Source organism: Pseudorca crassidens, chromosome X (genome assembly GCF_039906515.1).
Source record: "Pseudorca crassidens isolate mPseCra1 chromosome X, mPseCra1.hap1, whole genome shotgun sequence".
Lineage (NCBI taxonomy): Eukaryota > Metazoa > Chordata > Mammalia > Artiodactyla > Delphinidae > Pseudorca > Pseudorca crassidens.
The window spans coordinates 62,531,466-62,556,069 of NC_090317.1; positions in this window are offsets into that span (position 1 = coordinate 62,531,466).

Genomic DNA, 24,604 nt, shown 5'->3' on the forward strand with positions numbered 1-24,604 from the left:
TCTTCCTATTACCATTTTCTTAATTGTTTTGGGCTTGTTATTATAGGTCTTTTCCTTCTCTTGTTTTTCTTGCCAGAGAAGCTCCTTTAGAATTTGTTTTAAAGCTGGTTTGGTAGGGCTGAATTCTCTTAGCTTTTGCTTGTCTGTAAAGGTTTTAATTTCTCCATCAAATGTGCATTAGATTCTTGCTGGGTAATCTTGCTGGTAGGTTTTTCCCTTTCATCACTTTCACTACATCCTGCCACTCCCTTCTGGCTTGCAGAATTTCTGCTCAAAGATCAGCTTTTAAACTTATGGAAATTCCCTTGTATGTTATTTGTTGCTTTTCCCTTTTTGCTTTTAATATTTTTCTTCATATTTAATATTTGAATGTTTGCTTAATATGTGTTTTGCATATTTCTCTTTGGTTTTATTCTGTAGGGGACTCTCTACACTTCCTGGACTTGATTGACTATTTCCTTGCCCATTTTAGGGAAATTTTCAACTATAATGTCTTCAAATATTTTCTCAGGTCCTTTCTTGGTCTCTTCTTCTTCTGGGACCTCTATAATTCGAAAGTTGGTGCATTTAATGTTTTCCCAGAGGTTCTGAGACTGTCCTAAATTCTTTTCATTCCTGTTTCTTTATTCTGCTCTGCTGTGGTTTTTTCCCATCTTTTATTTTCCAGATCACTTATCCATTCTTCTGCCTCATTTATTCTGCTATTGATTCCTTCTAGAGAATTTTAAATTTCATTTATTGTGTTGTTCATCATTGTTTGTTTGCTCTTTAGTCTATGTTCTTTTTAAATGTTTCCTTTTTTTTTCTCCCTTTTCTTTCCAAGATTTTGGGTCATTTTTATTATCATTACTCTAAATTCTTTTTTAGGTAGACTGCCTCTTCCTCTTCATTTGTTTGATTTAGTGGGTTTTTACTTTGCTCCTTCATCTGCTCTGTATTTTTCTGTCTTCTCATTTTTCTTAACTTACTGTGTTTGGGGTCTCCTTTTCACAGGCTGCAAGTTCCCATTATTTTTGGTTTCTTTCCCCAGTGGGTAAAGTTGGTTCCATGGGTTGTGTACGCTTCCTGACGGAGGAGACTGATGCCTGTGTCTGGTGGATTAGACTGGATCTTGTCTTTCTGATGGACTGGTCCATGTCAGGTGGTGTGTTTTCCAGTGTCTGTGAACTTATTACGATTTTAGGCAGCCTCTCTGATAATGGGTGTTGTTGTATTCCTGTCTTGCTTGTTGTTTGGCATGCAGTGTCCAGCACTGCAGCTTGCTTGTTGTTGAGTGGAGTTTGGTCTTAGCATTGAGATGGCGCTCTCTGGGATAACTCTCACCGATTGATATTACATGGGGCCTGGAGGTCTCTGGTGGTCTGATGTACTGATCTCATGTATTCCAACTCAGAGGCTCTGGCCTTACTCCCTGCTGGAGCCACAAGACCCTGTCAGCCACACGGCTCAGAAGAAAAGTGAGGAGGAAAAGAGAAAGAAAAAAAATAAAATAAAGTTATTAAAATAAAAATTACTATTAAAAATTATTAAAACTTTAAAAAGTTCTAAAAAAGGGAAGAGAGTAACCAAACCAATAAACAAATCTGCCAATGATAACAAGTGTTAAAAACTATACTAAATAAACATAAAAATCAGAAACTAGTCAGTCCCATAGAGCAAACCCCAAGTCTACAGTTGCTGCCAAAGTCCACCACCTCAATTTTGGGATGATTCATTGTCTATTCAAGTATGCCACAGGTGCAGGGTACATCAAGTTGATTGTGGATTTTTAATCTGCTGCTCCTGAGGCTACACAGAGAAATTTCCCTTTCTCTTCTTTGTTCACACGGCTCCTGGGTTTCAGCTTTGGATTTGGCCCCACTTCTGCATGTAGGTTTCCCTCTGGCGACTGTTCTTCACCCATACAGGAGAAGGTTAAAAGAGTGGCTGATTAGGGGGTTCTAGCTGTCTCTGACCGGGTGGAGGAGGGGTATATAATGCAGGGTGAGCCTGCAGTTGCAGAGGCTGGTGTGACATTGCAACAGCCTGAAGTATGCTGTGTGTTCTCTCAGGGAAGTTGTCCCTGGATCATGGGACCCTGGCAGTGGCAGGCTGCACAGCCTCCTGGGAAGGGTGGTGTGGATAGTGACCTTTGCTTGCATACAGGATTCTTGGTGGCTGCAGCAGCAGCCTTAGCATTTCATGACAGTCTCTGATGTCCGCGCTCATAGCCACACTTGCGCCCAGATGACGTGATCTTATATCTAGAAGATCCTAAGGACTCCACCAATGGGCTTTTAGAACTAATAAACAAATTCAGGTAACTTGCAGGATACAAAAGCAACATATAAAAATGAAGTGTTCTTCTCTATAGTAGTAACAATTTATTTGAAAAGACATTAAAAATATATCCCATTTACAATAGCATCAGAATACACTTAGGAATTAATTTAATCAAAAAGAGGAAAGATCTGTACACTGAAAACTGTAAGACATTGATAAGAAGAATTGAAAGCACAAATAAATAAAAATATATCTTATGTTCATGAATTAGAAGACTTAATACTGTTAAAATGTACTTACTAATTGAAGACATCTACAGATTCAGTGCAATCACTCTCGGGATTCTAATGGCATTACTTTTTTACAGATATAAGAAAAACATTTCTAAAATCTGTATGGTGTCACAGAAGACCCAAAATAGCCAAAACAATCCTGAGAAAGAATAATAAACCTTGAGGCATCACACTTTCTGATTTCAAGATATATTAGAATAATATAGTAATCAAAACATCTTGGTTTTGGCATATAAACAGACACACAGACCAATGGAACAGAATCAAGAACCCAGAAATAAACCCATGCATATACATTCAGTTAATAGATGACGTTGGATCTAAGAATACTCAATGCGAAAAGGGTTGCCTCTTCAATAAGTGGTGATGGGAAAGCTGGATAGGCACATGAAAATGAATGAAACTGGACCGTTATTTTAAACCACTCACAGAATTAACTCATAATGAAATAAAGATTTAAATGTAAGACCTGATACCATAAAACTCCTAGAAGTAAATGTTGGGAAATGCTACTTGACATTAGTCTTAGATATGATTTAATGGATACGACACCAATGGACAATCAAAAAAATATAAATCAACAAATGGGAATACATAAACCTAAAAATGCATAGCAAAAGAAACCATCAACAAAATCAAAAGGCAACCTTTAGAATGGGAGAAAATATTTGCAAGCTACGTGTCTGATGAAGTTAATATCCAAAATATATAAGCAACTTATAAAACTCAATAGTTTTTTTTTAATCCAATTTAAAAATGGGAAGAAGACATCATTAGACATTTTTCCAAAGGATATATTCAAATAGCCAACTGGAAAAAGAAAGATTCTCAACATCACTAATCATTAGGGAAATGCAAATGAAAAGTAACATGAGATATCACCTCACACCTGTTAGAATGGCCACTATCAAAAAGACCAGAGATAAGTGCTGGTGAGGATGTGAAGAAAAGTGAACCTTTGTACACTGCTGATAGGAATGTAAGTTGGTAGAGCCACTATGAAAACCAGTATGGAGGTTCCTCAAGAAATTAAAAATAGAACTACCATATGATCCAGAAATTCCACATCTGAGTATATATCTAAAGAAAATGAAATCATTTTCTTGAACTAATATCTACACTCTTACATTCAAGACAGTATTATTTACAATAGTCAAGATATGGAAACTACTTAAGTGTCCATCAGTGGATGAAATGGTAAAGATAAGGTGCTGTATTTATATACAATTTAGTATTATTCTGCCATATAAAAGGAAATCCTGCCATTTGCAATGTTATGGATAAAACTTAAGGACATTGTGATAAGTGAAATAAGTCAGATAGTGAAAAACAAGGGCTGTATGATCTCATTTATATGCGGAAACTTATAAAAAAAAATCAGAGAAACAAAGAACAGATTCTTAGTTGCCAGGGCAGGTGTAGGAGTGGGTTAAATGGGTGAAGCTGAACAAAGTGTACAAATCTCTGGTTATAAGTTGAATAAGTTCTGGGAATGTAATGTACAGCATGGTGACTATGGGTAACTCTTGTATTGTATATTTCAAAGTTGCTGAGAGAATAAACCTTAGAAGTTCTCACCACACAAAAAATAATAATAATAATTGTATCTATGTGATGTGATGGGTGTGTTAAATAATTTTATTTTATAATCATTTCACAGTATATGCATATATTTGATTATTACATTGTAATAATTTAATAACTGTTATTTGCCAGTTATATCAATAAATATGGCAAATAGTATTGTAAGAACTAAACTAATAAAATAGTAGCAGATAATTTTTCTTTAATTACAGGAAAGAATATGGTTAAACACAATCTACTCACAAAATGCTAACTAGAGATATAATATATAGGTTACTTACCTTTTCTATGCAATATGTTACCAAAAACATATTTAAATGATTTGAATTTACCAGAAAATAGAGAAATGTAAAACATTTTCTTCTTGAAAATATATATCTTTATCATGAATGTTTCCTTCAAGAAATGGAGATGACTACTATCAATAATTTGATGGAAAGTAGTATTGTTTTATTATATATATATATATAATTGCTTCATTATATATATGTGTATGTATATATATATATACTTTTGGAAAGTGTATATATATATATATATATACACTTTCCAAAATAGAGGTAAAAATGCTGACCCTGAGTTCCAGTCCTGTTGTGGCAGGTGAATAGTTAAGATAATTGCCAACAGTTTCCAAATTTAAAGTAATCGATGCAAAATGATAGTAATATTTTTTTGTTTCTTTTTTTCCTAACTTCAATAATTTTTGTTCAGATAAAAAGAAAGCATATTTTTTAATTTCCTCTTGTTTTGTTATAAAAGTCAACACCAGAAGTCAGGATCTCTGTTGTCAGGACTCTGTCTCTTGATAGCTCTGAATGTTTGGTCATTATTTCCCTTTTCTAGGCTTCAGCTTTCTTCTCACTATAAAATGCATTGTAAGCATGAGGGGGGACACAATGGATCATGGAGAGGGACTTTGAAGAATCAGATAAATTTAAATTTCTTCTCTCAGGTATTACATTCTAGGTGTATCTGCATAGCAACACTTTTCATTATAAATAATGACATTTCTTTATCAGTAACCCTCTAATAAATCCACACAAGTCCAGTTCTATAAAGGAATATTAAACAGTGAAAGTGGAAAACCAACAAGTTCCTGTTTCTGTTGTGATGTAATGGTAGAATAATTATATGGGACCAATTTAAATCCCATGATAAAATTAATGCAATAATAAATTTGAGTCCAATTTTTGATTTTCATATTACTTGTTTAAGAAGCTGTGAAATATGGTCACAGTGACTAAAAGGAAGCTGAAACACAGTGGTCCTAATTTGCTTATTCTTATTCTTTACATTTCCATGATACTCAGGCCCATCAGACCTCAGAATCTTTAGAAAAGCACTGAAGGTTATTTATTCTCACTGCTGGTGTTAACTTTTCCCCTCTAATTTTCATTCCTCAGTTTTTCCTCTGCTGTTGTTTTTTTTTGGGGGGGGGCATAGGATTATGGATATATTTAGTATTTTGTATCAATTTGCTCATTGAATTTTTACTATATCTATTTGCATGGTTTTATTAATAGTTGTTCTAAGGGTTAAGATTTACATACTTAAATTTCACAGTTGAGTTAGAATTAATATTTCACCACTTCAAGTGAAATGCAATCAGCTTATCATAAAATAAGTTCCTTTACCATTCCTCCTTTTTGTTGTATTTGTCATATGTATTGCCTTTACATATATTTAAAATCTCATCTGACAATGTTATACCCTTTGTTTTCTATATTTGATAGAATTTCAGAGAATACCCAATATATTTACCTATATATTTAATGTTCCTGGTATTCATTTATTTTTGATGCATCAAGTATCTCTCTCATATCAATGCCCTCTCATCTGAAGAAATTTCCTTAGCATCTGTTTTGGAGCAGGACTGCTGACAATGAATTTTCATAGATTTTCTTCATCTGAAAGTGTCTTTATTTCACCTTTATTCCTAAGGTTATTTTAACCAGATGTAGAATTCTTTACTTACAGTCAGGTAATTTACAAATGTTATTCCATTTCATTCTGGTCTCCATTGTTTCTGATGAAAAATGTGCAGTCATTGAAATTGCTTCCCCCCATATATCTAGCATAGTTTTTCTCTGGATATTTTACAGATTTAAAAAATTGGTCTTTAGCTTTCTGAAATTTGATGATGATGGGCATATTTATTTGAATTTATCCTATTTGAAGTTTTCTGAACTTCGTGTACCTATGTTTATGTTTGTGGCCAAAATTAGTAAGTATTCAGCTGTATCTCTTCAAATGTATTTCCTGCACTACATTCTTTTTACTCTTCTTCTGTGATTGTGACAATATGTCAGTCATTTTATTATCATTAGGTAGTTTATTAAGCCTCTGTTAATTTATTTGAATCTCTTTCCCTCTTTTTTCAGATTAGATATTTCAAAATCTATATTTAAGATCATTGGCTCTCCCCTTGGTAATTTTAAATCTGCTAGTGAGCATAGTCAATGAGTTTTTATTTTAATTTCAGCTATTATATTTTTAAGTTCTAAAATTTCTATTTGAGTACACTTTATATCTTTGCTGAGACTTCTTATCATTTTGTTTGTTTCAAGAGTGTTCACTCTCACTTTTTGGAATACAGATCTAGTAGCTGTATTAATGTCTTTAATTCTAATATCTGTATCCCCTTGGGAATGGCATAAGTTGATTTTTTCCTTGTCAAATAGTGATTTTCCTGGTTTTCTCATTCTGAGTAATTTTGGATTTTATCCTTGACATTTTAAATATGTTTTTCTGACACTTTAGGTCTTGTTTAAATTCTAATGAAAATGTTGAGTTTTTAAATTATTTCAGGAGGTAGCCAAACTGGTTGGGTTCAGGCCACAAGGTCTGACTTACATTATGTGGACTGTAGTTTTAATGTCAGTTTGGCTTTTAAAGCCTTTGCAGTGCTACAGTTATGTATTGCATGAACATTACCCAGTGCCTACTCTGGGACCTGGGCAATGGTCTACTTAGTAGTTCAGTTCTCAAAGCCTTTATTATACTATTTTGGGTAACAACCCCATGTGAGCTGTTTGGGAGTGATCCCAGGAATTTAAACATCACTTTATGAGATAGCTCTCTTGAAGTCTCTCCTATTTACATTTTTCCTTGGATACTTTCAGATTTCCTGAAACCACATTTCACAGTTCTCCAACAGAAAACAAGGTGCTTATTTCGTTTGTTTGTTTAATGCCACTTTAGCATGTAATTTCTATGACTGCATCTGCGTTCTGGGCAAAACCTTGGGCAAACAGAAAGGGAAAATACAGCAACTGGGGTTCCCCCACATATTCTTGGAATCACACCTTCTCTGATTCACAACTAAGATTTACCTCTCTCAGAGTTTCACACATCTACTCAGACATTACTACTCCTGCAGCATTGAGGGATTTCTTGGTAGCTGGTGAAGGAGAGAATGATAGGGGATGCTTTCCACTCTTTCTGAACTTCAGGTATTGTCTTTAACACTTCCAAGGCCAGATAATAAGGGCTTCTCTTAAAGTTTTCTATCCACACAACTTGTCCACATCTGAATTTCATGCTGGTTTTGAGTCAAGCATGAATGATACCAAAAGGGAAAATGGTAAATTCACCACCATTTTGATGTCCCCTCAATTCAGCTCTCCTTCCCTGGTCTATCTGTTACTATTTCCTTTTCTGGGTCCATTTATAGCTGCTCCCTGCATTCTGTCCAAGGTTTATGTTTCCATTTGTCAGCTTTATGACCTTGTGTACATTTATAAATATCTCTACTATTTATTTATCTTATCTGTATTAAATAAACAATAATAATAATGTCTCCTGTCACAGGAGTATTATAAATATTATATGAAAATTCAGTTAGCAAAATGTCTGGATATTAAGTAAATGATACATACTTATTGGATGGTTACATTTATAATTATTATTTTAAATTCCATCACCAGAGAAAAATTGTCAATATTTTCATATATTCCTTTATTTTCATATATATTCCTTTCACATCGTCCTTTATGTACATATATATATATATATATATGAATAAGAACATAGTGCACACACTGCTTAGTAACCTGCTTCCTATCTAAAATTATATCTTAGGACAAGGGGAAGATGGCAGAAGAGTAAGATGCAGAGATCACCTTGCTCCCCACAGATACACCAGAAATACACCTACACGTGGATCAACTCTTACAGAACACCTACTGAACGCTGGCAGACCTCAGACATCCCCAAAGGCAAGAAACTCTCCATGTACCTGGGTAGGGCAAAAGATAAAGCAGAGAAAAAAGAATAAGGATGGGACCTGCACCAGTGAGAGGGAGCTGTGAAGGAGGAAAGGTTTCCACACACTAAGAGCCCCTTCGTGAGCGGAGACTGCAGGTGACAGGTGGAGGGAGCTTCGGAGCTGCAGAGGAGAGTGCAGCAACAGGGGTGCGGAGGAGAAAGCGGAGAGATTTCTGAACAGAGAATTAGTGCCGACCGGCACTGACCAGCCCGAGAGACTTCTTTGTTCACCCTCCAGGGTGGGCGGGGCTGGGAGCTGAGGCTCCGGCTTCAGTCGGAGTGCAGGGAGAGGACTGGGGTTGGTGGCGTGAACACAGCCTGCGGGGTTTAGTGCACCACGGCTAGCTGGGAGGGAGTCCGGGGAAAAGTCTGGATCTGCCGAAGAGACAAGAGACTTTCTTCCCTCTTTGTTTCCTGGTGCGCAAGGACAAGGGATTAAGAGCGCTGCTTAAGGGAGCTCCAGAGACGGGCGTGAACCACGCCTAAAAGCGCAGACCCCAGAGAGGGGCAGGAGGTGCTAAGGCTGCTGTTGCCACTACCAAGAAACCTGTGTGTGAGCCTAGGTCACTATCCACACCTCCCTTCTGAGGAGACTGTGCAGCCTACCACTGCCAAGTTCCCGGGATCCAGGGACAACTTCCCTGGAAGAACACATGGCGAGCCTCAGGATGGTGCAACGTCATGCCAGGCTCTGCTGCCGCAGACTCACCCCACACTCTGTGCCCTTCATTCACCCCAGCCTGAGTGAGCCAGAGCCCCCGAATCAGTGGCTGCTTTAACGCCGTCCTGTCTGAGCGAAGAACAGATGCCCTCCAGGGACCTACATGCAGAGGTGGGGCCAAATCCAAAGTTGAGACCCCGGGAGCTGAGAGAACAAAGAAGAGAAAGGGAAATCTCTCCCAGGAGCCTCAGAAGCAGTGGATTAAAGCTCCACAATCAACTTGATGTACCCTGAATCTGTGGAATACATGAATAGACAACGACTCATCCCAAACTGAGGAGGTGAACTTTGAGAGAAAGATTTATGATTTTTCCCCTTTTCCTCTTTTTGTCAGTGTGAATGTATATGCTTCTGTGTGAGATTTTGCCTGTATAGCTTTGCTTCCACCATTTGTCCTAAGGTTCTATCCATCCGTTTTTTTTTTTTAACTTTTTTTAGTAACTGTTGTTTTTAATTTAATAATTTTATTATATTTTACTTTATTTTACTTTATCTTCTTTCTTTCCTTCCTTTTTTCCTTCCTTCCTTCATTCCTTCCATCCTTCCTCCCTCCATCCCTCCCTCCCTCCCTCCTTTCATTCTTTCCTTCCTTCTTTTCATCTTTTTTTCTTTCTTCCTTTCTTTCTTTCTTTCTTTCTTCCTTACTTTCTTTCTTTCTTTCTTCCTTACTTTCTTTCTTTCTTCCTGCTTCTACTAATGCATTATCTCTAGTTTTTCTCCCTTTTATTCTGAGCCATGTGGATGAAAGGCTCTTGGTGCTGCAGCCAGGAGTCAGTGCTGTGCCTCTGAGGTGGGAGAGCCAACTTCAGGACACTGGTCAACAAGAGACCTCCCAGCACCATATAATATCAAATGGCAAAAATCTCCCAGAGATCTTCATCTCAATGCCAGCACCCAGCTTCACTCAACGACCAGCAAGCTACAGTGCTGGACACCCTATGCCAAACAACTAGCAAAACAGGAACACAACCCCATTATCAGAGAGGCTGCCTAAAATCATAATAAGTCCACAGACACCACCAAACACAACACCAGAGGTGGACCTGCCCACCAGAGAGACAAGACCCAGCCTCATCCACCAGAACACAGGCACTAGTTCCCTCCACCAGGAAGCCTACGCAACCCACTGAACCAACCTTAGCCACTGGGGACAGACACCAAAAACAACGGGAACTACGAACCTGCAGTGTGCAAAAAGGAGACCCCAAACACAGTAAGATAAGCAAAATGAGAAGACAGAAAAACACACCGCAGATGAAGGAGCAAGATAAAAATCCACCAGACCTAACAAATGAAGAGGAAATAGGCAGTCTACCTGAAAAAGAATTCAGAATAATGATAGTAAAGATGATCCAAAATCTAGGAAATAGAATAGACAAAATGCAAGAAACATTTAACAGGGACTGAGAAGAACTAAAGATGAAACAAACAATGATTAATAACACAATAAATGAAATTAAAAATACTCTAGTTGGGACCAATAGCAGAATAACTGAGGCAGAAGAATGGGTAAGTGACCTGGAAGATAAAATAGTGGAAATATCTACTGCAAAGCAGAATAAAGAAAAAAGAATGAAAAGAACTGAAGACAGTCTCAGAGACCTCTGGGACAACATTAAACACAACAACATTTGAAGTATTGGGGTTCCAGAAGGAGAAGAGAAAAAGAAAGGGACTGAGAAAATATTTGAAGAGATTACAGTTCAAAACTTCCCTACTATGGGAAAGGAAATAGTTAATCAAGCCCAGGTAGCACAGAGAGTCCCATACAGGATAAATCCAAGGAGAAATATGCCAAGACACATATTAATCAAACTATCAAAAATTAAATACAATGAAATCATATTAAAAGCAGCAAGGGAAAAACAACAAATAACACACAAGGGAATCCCCATAAGGTTAACAGCTGATCTCTCAGCAGAAACTGTGCAAGCCAGAGAGGAGGGGCAGGACATATTTAAAGTGATGAAGGAGAAAAACCTGAAACCAAGATTACTCTACCCAGCAAGGATCTCATTCAGATTTGACAGAGAAATTAAAACCTTTACAGACAAGCAAAAGCTGAGAGAGTTCAGCACCACCAAACCAGCTTTACAACAAATGCTAAAGGAACTTCTCTAGACAAGAAAAACAAGAGAAGGAAAAGACCTACAATAACAACCCAAAACAATTAAGAAAATGAGGATAGGAACATACATATCGATAATTACCTTAAATGTAAATGGACTAAATGCTCCCACGAAAGGACACAGATTTGCTGAATAGATACAAAAACAAGACCCATAGATATGCTGTCTACAAGAGACCCACTTCAGACCATGAGACACATACAGACTGAAAGTAAGTAGATGGAAAAAGATATTCCATGCAAATGGAAACCAAAAGAAAGCTGGAGGAACAATTCTCATATCAGACAAAATAGACTTTAAAATAAAGACTATTAGAAGAGACAAAGAAGGACACTACATAATGATCAAGGGATCGATCCAAGAAGAAGATGTAACAATTGTAAATATTTATGCACCCAACATAGAAGCACCTCAATACATAAGGAAAATGCTAACAGCCATAAAAGGAGAAATCGACAGTAACACATTCATAGTAGGGGACTTTAACACCCCACTTTCACCAATGGACAGACCATCCAAATGAAAATAAATAAGGAAACACAAGCTTTAAATGATACATTGAACAAGATGGACTTAATTGATAATTATAAGACACTCCATCCAAAAACAACAGAACACACATTTTTCTCAAGTGCTCATGGAACATTCTCCAGGATACATCATATCTTGGGTCACAAATCAAGCCTTGGCAAATTTAAGAAAATTGAAATTGTATCAAGTATCTTTTACGAAAACAATGCTATGAGACTAGATATCATTTACAGGAAAAGATCTGTAAAAATTACAAACAAATGGAGGCTAAACAATACACTACTTAATAACAAAGTGATCACGGAAGAAATAAAAGAGGAAATTAAAATACCTAGAAACAAATGACAATGGAGACATGATGACCCAAAACTTATGGGATGCAGCAAAAGCAGTTCTAAGAGGGAAGTTTATAACAATAGAAGCCCACTATAAGAAACAGGAAACATCTCGAATAAACAACATAACCTTACACCTAAAGCAATTAGAGAAAGAAGAACAAAAAAACACAAAGTTAGCAGAAGGAAAGAAATTGTAAAAATCAGATTAGAAATAAATGAAAAAGAAATGAAGGAAACAATAGCAAAGATCAATAAAACTAAAAGATGCTTCTTTGAGAAGATAAAAAAAATTGATAAAACATTAGCCAGACTCATCAAGAAAAATGGGAGAAGACCCAAATCAATAGAATTAGAAATGAAAAAGGAGAAGTAACAAGTGACACTGCAGAAATACAAAAGATCATGAGAGATTACTACAAGAAACTCTATGCCAGTAAAATGGACAACCTGGAAGAAATGGACAAATTAATAGAAATGCACAACCTGCCAAGACTGAATCAGGAAGAAATAGAAAATATGAACAGACCAATCACAAGCACTGAAATTGATACTGTGATTAAAAATCTTCCAACAAACAAAAGCCCAGGACCAGATGGTTTCACAGGCGACTTCTATCAAACATTTAGAGAAGAGCTAACACCTATACTTCTCAAACTCTTCCAAAATATAGCAGAGGGAGGAACACTCCCAAATTCATTCTATGAGGCCACAATCACCTTGATACCAAAACCAGACAAGGATGTCACAAAGAAAGAAGACTACAGGCCATTATCACTGATGAACATAGATGCAAAAATCCTCAACAAAATACTAGCAAACAGAATTCAACAGCTCATTAAAAGGATCATACACCATGATCAAGTGGGGTTTATTCCAGGAATGCAAGGATTCTTCAATATATACACATCATTCAATGTGATAAACCATATTAACAAATTGAAGGAGAAAAACCATATGATCATCTCAATAGATGCAGAGAAAGCTTTTGACAAAATTCAACACCCATTTATGATTAAAACCCTGCAGAAAGTAGGCATAGAGGGAACTTTTCTCAACATAATAAAGGCCATATATGACAAACCCACAGCCAACATCATGCTCAATGGTGAAAACTTGAAAGCATTTCCACTAAGATCAGGAAGAAGACAAGGTTGCCCACTCTCACCACTCTTATTCAACATAGTTTTGGAAGTTTTAGCCACAGCAATCAGAGAAGAAAAGGAAATAAAAGGAATCCAAATCAGAAAAGAAAAAGTAAAGTGGTCACTGTTTGCAGATAACATGATACTATACAGAGAGAATCCTAAAGATGCTACCAGAAAACTATTAGACCTAATCAATGAATTTGGTAAAGTTGCAGGATACAATATTAATGCACCAAAATCTCTGGCATTCCTATACACTAATGATGAAAAATCTGAAAGTGAAACCATGAAAACACTCCCATATACCATTGCAACAAAAAGAATAAAATATCTAGGAAAAAATCTACCTAAGGAGACAAAAGACCTGTATGCAGAAAATTATAAGACACTGATGAAAGAAATTAAAGATGATACAAATAAATGAAGAAATATACCATATTCTTGGACTGGAAGAATCAACATTGTGAAAATGACTCTACTACCCAAAGCAATCTACATATTCAATGCAATACCTATCAAACTACCACTGACAATTTTCACAAAACTAGAACACAAAATTTCACAGTTTGTATGGAAACACAAAAGACTCTGAATAGCCAAAGCAACCTTGAGAGCAAAAAATGGAGCTGGATGAATCAGAGTCCCTGACTTCAGACTATACTACAAAGCTACAGTAATCAAGCCAGTATGGTACTGGCACAAAAACAGAAAGATAGATCAATGGAACAGCATTGAAAGCCAAGAGATAAACCCACCACATATGGTCACCTTATCTTTGATAAAGGAGGCAGGAATGTACAGTGGAGAAAGGACAGCCTCTTCAATAAGTGGTGCTGGGAAAACTGGACAGGTACATGTAAAAGTATGAGATTAGATCACTCCCTAACAACATACACAAAAATAAACTCAACATAGGTTAAAGACCTAAATGTAAGGCCAGAAACTATCAAACTCTTAGAGGAAATCACAGGCAGAACACTCTATGACATAAATCACAGCAAGATCCTTTTTGACTCACCTCCTAGAGAAATTGAAATAAAAACAAAAATAAACAAATGGGAGCTAAGGAAACTTCAAAGATTTTACACAGCAAAGGAAACATTAAACAAGACCAGAAGACAACCCTCAGAATGGGAGAAAATATTTGCCAATGAAACAACTGACAAAGGATTAATTTCCAAAATTTACAAGCAGCTAATGCAGCTCAATAACAAAAAAACATCAACCCAATCCAAAAATGGACAGAAGACTTAAATAGACGTTTCTCCAAAGACTATATACAGACTGCCAATAAATACATGAAAGAATGCTCAACATCATTAATCATTAGAGAAATGCAAATCAAAACTACAATGAGATATCATCTCACACCAGTCAGAATGGCCATCATCAAAAAATCTAGAAACAATAAATGCTGGAGAGGGTGTGGAGAAAAGGGAACCCTCTTGCACTGCTGGTGGGAATGTGAATTGGTACAGCCACTATGGAGAACAGTATGGATGTTCCTTAAAAAACTACAAATAGAACTACCATATGACCCAGCAATCCCACTACTGGGCATATACCCTGAGAAAACCATAATTCAGGAAGAGTCATATACCAAAATGTTCATTGCAGCTCTATTTACAATAGCCCAGAGATGGAAACAACCGCAGTGTTCATCATCGGATGAATGGATAAAGAAGATGTGGCACATATATACAATGGAATATTACTCTGCCATAAAAAGAAACAAAATTGAGCTATTTGTAATGAGGTGGTTGGACCTAGAGTCTGTAATACAGAGTGAAGTAAGTCAGAAAGAGAAAGACAAATACCATATGCTAACACATATATATGGAATTTAAGGGAAAAAATGTCATGAAGAACCTAGGGGTAAGACAGGAATAAAGACACAGACCTACTAGAGAATGGACTTGAGGATATGCAGAGGGGGACAGGTAAGCTGTGACAAAGCGAGAGAGAGGCATTTACATATATACACTACCAAACGTAAGGTAGATATCTGGTGGCAAGCAGCTGCATAACACAGGGAGATCAACTCGGTGCTTTGTGACCGCCTGGAGGGGTGGGATAGGGATCGTGTGAGGGAGGGAGACGCAAGAGGGAAGAGATATGGGAACATATGTATATGTATAACTGATTCACTGTGTTATAAAGCAGAAACTAACACACCATTGTAAAGCAATTATACCCCAATAAAGATTTTAAAAAAAAGAAAAGAAGAAAAAAAGAAAGTCATTCTGAATTTCCAATTGCACTTAATGCTAACATCTAAAATAATTTCCTGAATATTAAACCAGTTGCTTTCTAAAGACAGTAGTATACTATGTACTAGAAAAAATGAATTTTTATTCTTTCACCCCTCTTTGGAAGATTTTCTTATGCTATATAAAACAAGCAATCATAAATATAATTTTCTATGAGCATATTTTAGGTGATAATTTATAAAAAATAAAATAAAATTATATCTTAAACATCCTTACATGTCAATACATATAACACTGATTTTTAAACCTGGTTTTCCATTTTCTGAATGTATACATAATTTATCTTGTATTTAATCTTTGTTTGCAAAATTTTATAATAATAACAGTAAACATCATTGTAACCCAGAATTTTATGTCACTTTGTCACTTTCATAAAAAGTATTTTAGCTTAATTTCTGATATTATATTATTTACTCATATCAAATTTAAAAAATTCTTATATTGCCTTTTAGAGTTTGTTGTTAGTTTATTTCATTTAAAAGTCTGTTTTTATTGTGGTAGAATATACATAACATAACGTTTACCATCGTAATCATTCTAAACTGTACAACTGTGACATTAGTTCCATTCACAAGGTCGTGCCAGTATCAACAATATCAATCTTGAGAAATTTGTCCTTATCTTAAACAGAAACTCTGGAGCTATTAAAAAATAACTCCCCATTTTTCCCTCTCCTGGACCTGGAAAACTCTATTCTATATTCTGTCTGTATAAATTTGTTTATTTTAAATACCTCATATTTAAAATCACCTAATATTTTTAAAAATTATCTATCTTATTTCATTTAGCATAATGTTTTAAAGGTTTATATCTGTGGTAGTTGTATCAGAATTTCATTCCTTTTTAAGTTGAATTACATTCCCTTATATGTATATATCACTTTTTGTTTATTCATTCATCTGTTGATGAACACTTAGATTATTTCACCTTTGGGCTATTGTAAATAATGTTGTTATGAACATTTGTATACAAATACCTGAGTCCTTGCATGCAATTATTCTGGGCATATACCTAGAAGTGAAATTCCTAGATCATATAGTAATTCTATGTTTAACTTTTGTAGTAAATGCCAAACTTTTTATACAGTGACTGTACCATTTGAATTTCCACTAGCAATGTGCAATGGCTCCAATTTCTCCACATTCTTGACAAGACTTATTATCTATTTTTTGATCATAGCTATCCAAATGGGTACAAAATGGCCTCTCATTGTGATTTTCATTTTCATTTCTCTAATGACTAGAATTATTGACCATCTTTTTATAAGCTTATTGGATATTTGTTTATCTTCTTTGGAGAAATGTCTATTCAAGTTCTTTGCTTATTTTAAAATTGGGTTTTTGTTTTCAGTTGTAGGAATTCTCTATACAGTCTGGATATAAATTCCTTATCAGATAGATGATTTGCAAATATTTTCTCCCACTCTGTGTCCTCTTTTCACTCTCTTGATTGTGTCCTTTAATGCACAAAATCTTTAATTTAGATGAAATGCAAGTTATTATTTTTTCTTTTATTGCTTGTGCTTTTGGTTTCATATCTATGAAATCATTTCCAAATTCAATTTCTTGAAAATTTTTCTTCTATATTTTCTACTGAGTTTTACATATTTGCTTTCACATTTAGGTCTTTTTTTTTTTACACGTTAAATATCTTCCAATTTTATTTGTCAATTATACCTCAATAAAGTTAAACAACAAATAAAATATCACGAAACAAGCTGAGAAGAAAAAAACTGTTAACTGCTCAGCTAAAACCAGACTTATCTTTCCTTTGGGTGAGCTTAAGAGGGGTCTGTCTCTTAGAGTTTAGCCCCTAGAGTACCCCTCAGCCTCTACTGCCCACCCAGCCTCCTAACCCAGAGTGGTATCTGCCCTGCTCTCATTCTGGTTCCCACCTGAAGCCTTCCCAGCAGCCAGAGTGGCTCAAATCTGCACACACCTGTGGGAACCAGAAATGGCCCCTCTTAAGCTTAATTTCAGGGACAAGAAAATTCTGTATCATTAAATAATATACGCCCCAGGGGATGGTCCCCCTTCCTTTCCTATGTGACAAATATAGGTCTTGATCAGGTTTGGTTAACTTTTGTATATTGTGTAAGCTAAGTGTCTAAGTTCATTCTTTTGCATGAGGATATCCAGTTGTTCAGTATCATTTGTTGAATAATTTATTATTTCCCCCATTGAAAGATCTTGGCACCCTTGTCAAAAATAAATGTCATAGATGTAACAGTTTATTTCTTGGCTCTCTATTCTAGTCTATTTGTCTATATGTCTATCTTTATTCCAGTACCACATTGTTTTGATTTCTGTAGCTTTACAGCAAGTTTGAAATCAGCAAATGTGAGTCCTCAAAACTTTGCTCCTTTGCAATATGGTTTTGGCTAGTTGGGATCACTTGAATTTCCATATGGATTTGTAGATTTTGTTTTCTGTTTCTATTGATTACTTTGGGTAATATTTTAACATTGTTAAGTTTTTTAATTCATGAATACAGGATATTTTTTCACTTATTAGCGTATTCTTTAATTTATTTCAGTAATGTTTTGTAATTTGTATTAGTCTTTCACCTCCTTGGTTAAATTTATTGCTAAATATTTTATTATATTTGATGCTATTGTAAATAAAAGTTTTCTTAATTTACATTTTGTATTATTCATTTCTGGTGTATAGAAATGCAACGTACTTTTTGTGTGAATGTGTTTGTCTAACATTCATGTTCTTGTGTGTGATATTTGTTTTCTACAAATATAATTACATCATTTACAAACAAAGATAGTTTTTCCTCCTTTCCAATTTGGATGTACTTTATTTCTCATAGCTTTTTCCTACCTGGTGCTTCGCCTCGAACTTCTAACTGTATTTTAAATAGAAATTGTGGAAGCAGGAATCTTTGTCTTGTTCCTGATATTAAAAGAAAATCTTTCTGTCTTTCACCATTGAATATGATGATGTTAGCTATTGATTTTTCATATATAACCTTCATCATCTTGAAGAAATGTCCTTCTATTCCTAGAATGGAGAGTTTTTTATCAAGAAAGAATTTTGAAGTTTATCAAACACTTTTTCTGTATCTGTTGCAATGATCATATGATTTTTTTTTCCTTCATTCTCTTTAGTTAACTCATACGAAATGTTGACTTAGGGTACGTAATTGGAGTATAAAATTGTAGTGGTCCAAATGATTGTTTACTTGTTATACCTACATCTATTGAACAATCTACCTTCATCCACTGATTTGATATACAACTATATCATATACTAAAATTTTATATGTACTTAAATGTATTTCTGAGCTTTCTTCTCACAGTTTAAATATTGTAGTTTTGTAGTACCCTTAATTATCTGTTGAACAATTCTTCTCCAATTATATTCCAAAATGTTCTTTGCTTATTCACTCTTTCATATGAGCATTAGATTCATTTATGTCTCTACACACAAAAAAAACTCATTTGAAATTTTATTGTAATTTAATTTATAGAAAATCTGGGGGTAATATTTACATGTCTGCATTTAGCTATGGTTCCTGTATGTCTTTACTCAACATTTGGTAGTTTCCTTCATATGCTTTCTGTGATTTTTGTTAATTTGTTACAAAACATTTCATGTTCTATAAATGTGACTGTAATTAAGATATCTTTCACATCACAGTTTATAACTAGTTAAGCAAATGGATAGCAATTGTGGAAACTTAGTATCTTAGTGTCAGAGTGAGTGGATACAGATAAACAAGGGGAAAAACAAGATAATTGTTTTGATGCTGGGTGTAGAATCAGGGGCATCAGTATGAACTCATGTTTAACTTAATATAGATACAGATGGATACATATAAAAATATCTGTAGACATATGTTTATAGTTGGCTTAGTGTACATATTAACATTTCTTTACTTTTTCAACTGAGAGGGACTAAAACCAGTGGCAGTGAGCACTGAGCTCAGTGACAATGAGCACAATACAAACCCTAGTTTTTATTTTCTATTACTATTTTCTAATGAAAGGAACCAGGGTTACGTGGAGAAATAGTTGAGTTTAGGGCGAAGGTAGAGCATCTTATAAGGCCAGAAAAGAAGCAAAACAACAACAACAACAACAATGAAAGTATATCAAATGGGCAAGGAGCTACCTGAAAGAGCTCCCAATGATGAAACTGAAACAGCTCCCAATGACTAAAGCTGGAAGAGTTTAGGCAAAAAAAATATTTAAATAATGTTGTATTATAACCCCAATTATAAATATTGAGGAGCCCATATAGATATAAATAAATGGAGTGTAATAGACACAGCTCCCATGTAGAAAAGTTTAAATAAACTATATATATATATTCCACACTTAAGGAGGTAGAGCATAACTCCACACTCCTTAAGTGTAAATTTCATATAATGACTTCCTTCCACATGGTACACCATAGAAATGGCAAATAAACAGTAACTTATCCAGTAATGAAGAAACATGAAAAAATTAGTTAGGTGTTAACATTAACATTAATGGTAATGTCATGTTGATAGTATATACCTTTGATATGATGTGATGAGAACAGCACTTTATCTCTGTGTCTCACTCCCCAAAAAATACAACCCAATTTAATCATGACAAAAACACCAAAGAAACTCATCCAAGGGCATAACTGTGAAATGTCTGACCAGTTTGTTTCAAAACTGTCAAGGTCATATAAAACAAGGAAAGTCTAAAAAACTGTCACAGCCAAGAGGAGCCAAGGGCAACATGACTACTAATTGTAATGTGGTACCCTGTATATAACCCTGGAAGAGAAAAAGGATATTAGCTAAAAACTAAGGTAATCTAAATACAGTTTGTACTTTAGTTAATAATTTATCAGTATTGGATCACTATTTGTGACAAATATATGAAACCAACATATTAACAATATATCATGTTTGTTAGGTAGCTGGGTGTGGATTATATGGGAACTCTATTACCATCACAACTTTTCTCTAAACCTAAAACTGTTCTAAAATGAAAAGATTTTTAACTAATAGTTGTGTAAGTGGGTATATTTCTCTTGTTACTGGCCATAATATTGTTTCTTTATTGCAAGTTATATGTACTTTGCTTTTCAAGTAGGTAGCCTTTATCATGGTTAGAATATTTCTTGTACTGAGTATACTCCTTTTCTACTCTTGCTGTTTTGTTTTAGAAATGTATGTTGAAATTTATATATGCCTTTTTCACAACAATAATGATTTTAATGGTTATTTGCAAGTTTAGGTGAGTTTAAGTATATTGATATATTTTTAGCTATTGTGTCTTAAATTGATTAGTATCTTTTATTTCATAACATATTTTCAAACTATGTCATTGAGAGAGGAACCTTTAATAATTCCCAAGTGAAGGTATTGAAAACTTCACGTGTCAAGTGATTATTTTTAAGTGCTTTTATATGTCTGAAAATGAATTTTGAGATGATATGTACCAGCACAAAGCCACTCATTTTAATTAAAGGCTTCAGTTAGGGCCAGTTCTATAATATATATATATATATATATATATATATATATATATATATATATAAAATTACAAAGAATATATAATTATATTATATATATATAATATTTATAATTACAAATAATATATGTTGTATATATCACATATATTCTTTGTATTTAATTCTTTTCCATTATAGGTTATTACAAGATATTGAGTATGGTTCCCTGTGCTAAACAATAAATCATTGTTGTTTATCTATTTATATATGGTAGTGTGTATCTGTTAATCCTGTACTCCTAATTTATACCTCTCCCACACCCACCCCTGCTTGCCCTTTGTTAACCATAAGTTTGTTTTCCATGTCTGTGAGAGTCTGTTTCTGTTTTGTAAATAAGTTCATTTGTACTATTTTTTAGATTCCATATATAGGGATACAGTATGATATTTGTCTTTCTTTGTTTTACTTTATTTAGTGTGATAATCTCTAGGTCAATCCCTGTTGCTGCAAATGGCATTACTTCATTCTTTTTTTATGACTGAATAATATTCAATCATATATATGTACCACATCTTTATCCATTCATCTGTTGATGGACACTTAAGTTGCTTCCATGTCCTGGCTATTGTAAATTGTTCTTCTACAAACATTGGGGTGCATGTATCTTTTTAAATTAGAGTTTTGTCTTTTGCAGATATATGCCCAGGTATGGGATTTCTGGATCATATGGTAACTCTATTTTCCAGTTTTTTAAGGAAACTTCATATTGTTTTCCATGGTGGCTACACCAATTTATATTCCCACCAATGTAGAAGGGTACCTTTTTTTCTTCACACCCTCTCCAGCGTTTATTATTTGTAGACATTTTAATCATGGCCATTCAGACCAGTGTGAGGTGTTACCACATTGTAGTTTTGATTTGCATTTCTCTAATACTTAGTGATGTTGAGCATCTTTCCATGTGTATTTTGGTCATCTGTATGTCTTTGGAGAAATGTCCATTTAGGTCTCCTTCACATTTTTTGATTGGGTTGTTTTTGACATTGAGTTGTATGAACTGTTTGTATATTTTGGAAAATAAGCACTTGTCAGTCACATCCTTTGAAAATATTTTCTCCTGGTCCACAAGGTGTCTTTCTTTTTGTTTATGGTTTCCTTTGCTGTGCAAAAACTTTTGTTTATTAAGCCTCATTTGTTTATTTTTGCTTTTATTCCTTTTGCCTTGGAAGACTCACCTAAGAAAATATTTCTACAATTTATGTCAGAGAATGTTTTGTCTATGTTCTCTTCTAGGAATTTTATGGTGTAATGTCTCATATTTAAGCCTTTAAGCCATTTTTAGTTTATTTTTGTGTATGGTGTGAGCGAGTGCTCTAACTACATTGATTTACATGTGGCTGTCCAGCTTCCCCAACACAACTTGCTCAAGATACTATCTTTTCTCCATTGAATATTCTTGCTTCCTTTGTTGAAGGTTAATTGCCCTTAGGTGTGTGGGTTTATTTTTGGGCTTGTAAGAGTTTATTATGTATTCTGAATAGTAGATCTTTCTTGGGCATATGATTTGCAAATATTTTCTCCACTCTGTGGACTTTCTTCACACTTTCTTTTCAGATATTATATCTTTCCTCTAATAGAATATTAATTATTGAAATGTTCTCTTTGAATTCTAGAACAATTCTCTTTTTTTAGAATGAGGTAGTAATACATTTGAACATTTAAGTTTAATTAAGACAAGAAGCATCAGAACTCCATGTAAGTGGATAATGCCTGTGCTACTTTTCTCCACTACATACCTTAAGAAGGATCAATATATGTATGCCTGCCAAAGCATGATCTAGTATATTTATTCTCCCAGGAAGCATAGTGGCCCAATTGTTCCATATCAAGTATTAAAGCTTTAGAGTGAAGTTGGTAGTACCATGATAAAATTTTATCTCTACAAATCAAAATGGAAGCTACTAGGTGACAAAGGGATGTTACCTCATTTATTTCTATATTTTAACCTAAGAAGATTCTATCACAAAATAAGTATTTGCTGAATTAAGTAGGTCTATACAGTTCCATATGTAGTGGCCTAGTTAATAATCAATAATGTAATTCAATAGGAAATCAATAAATGTTGACTGAATTTAAATATTTACAAATAAAATGTCTGAACCCAGAAGTAGGAATGTGAAAAGTCTTATTTCCTTCCTTTTCTTTTAAGATAAAACCCTAGCCTTATCTTTAGCATCTTTTTTGACAACTTTTCTTATTTAAATCACAGAGGAGAAATATGGAAAAGAAATACATGTTCAGAATTATATAATATGATTGAATTTTTGCTTTGTGAGGACCCAGACCCTCTCTACATCAGGAATAAAAAAGATAAATAAGTATTAGTAACTCATATTTTCCAAAATATAGTAAATTCTCTCTTAGCAGGCCTAAGACTCTCTATTAAATATCACTTCTGCACATCCACAGTACAATTGAAATTGATAATCATAATGATGACATTTCAAGAGCTTTCTGAAATACTGAATCATTGTTACATATGCTAACACTATATTAGCAGGAATATTTGGTTAAACAGAACTTCTCATTCCCAAGCATGTCAGATTACAGAGGGTTTCACCTGTCTAAATATTATATTTCATGTAACTAAATATTACTTGAGTGCCCCTAGGTGTACCTGTATGGAAATTATATTAACATATTTTGTGTCAGAAATAATTTTGCACTGAGCAAAGGACAGGATTTAGTTTTATATCTGGGTACAATTATATTACTATTTGAATAACTCATTGTAAGTAATGGCACCAAAAGTTTATTACCAAGGTGATAAAATAAAAATAGAAACAATACTGCTGTAAATTATTATGAATTTCATAGACTTGAGAGGATATCCTTCAAAAAAATAATTCCTTATAGATGGAAACAAAAGACTATCACTTCAAGTACTTTTACTAAGAGAATGATTTAAAAATTTACCAAAAGGGTAGAAGTCTGTTAATGGGTTCCAGGGCTGTCAGTGAAAATTTTGGTTGGAGGGAAAAAAAGAGCAGAGAAATGTATGCTTTGTTGCTTTAGTAAGAATTAATGTCTTGTAGAGTCCCTTTTCTCACAGCAATGGAATTCCCAACCAACCATAAAAAACAATTGTATTTTTAGCATCCTGGCATCACTCCTGTGAAGAGAAAGGGATGTTCTTTCACCTGGCTAGTGGAAGATGAGTGTGGAAAGTCTTAAAAGTAAAAGCAACCAAATGAGTAGTTAAAAAGGCTGAAATATATGATAAGCTTTCTGTCTTCTTAGAGGGGGGAGGTTATTGAAAGCGTTCCACTTCCATTATAATTTTAAGCATACTTTTACCAGTATTTACAATGTGCACCATAGCTACAGACACTCTACAAAACAGAACACTTAGATAAAACTTTTTCAATTTAGTCTGAACCTCATTTACTTTTCCCTTAGTCTCAAGAACAACAAATTGTCATTTGAGTTCTGTTCCCTTACAAACAACAAATAGAAAATATTTAATTGCTCCAAAAATAGTGTAATATTTATGTTACAGGAAGAAATCTAGTGTATCTTAGTATCATAGTTTTTCTCAACACACATGAAAAACAGCGTTCTATT